The sequence below is a fragment of the Penaeus monodon genome, chromosome 25 (genome assembly GCF_015228065.2).
Source record: "Penaeus monodon isolate SGIC_2016 chromosome 25, NSTDA_Pmon_1, whole genome shotgun sequence".
Classification (NCBI taxonomy): domain Eukaryota; kingdom Metazoa; phylum Arthropoda; class Malacostraca; order Decapoda; family Penaeidae; genus Penaeus; species Penaeus monodon.
In genome coordinates this window covers 38,159,528-38,159,811 of record NC_051410.1, presented here as the reverse complement: position 1 = coordinate 38,159,811, position 284 = coordinate 38,159,528, and positions in this window count along the sequence as shown.

Genomic DNA, 284 nt, shown 5'->3' with positions numbered 1-284 from the left:
TGGCGTGTTATACATGTATACAACAATTACACATATGCTATTCATCATTCTTTAACAATTCTTTATTTCTTCAAATCTCCGAAGGGTTTAAGGAAATCTTGATATAGTATCATCACCTTTTTAGATATTCTTTTTTTTCTAAATTGAGGAAGACAGTAATCTAAGTAGCGACTTATATACAATATGTAAGTGACAGAATACTGAGAATGTTTCACAAGAACTTCCTTTACGACGATTGGAATCTTATTAATCTGATAATTTTTTTTCCGGTATGTAGTCTGGGA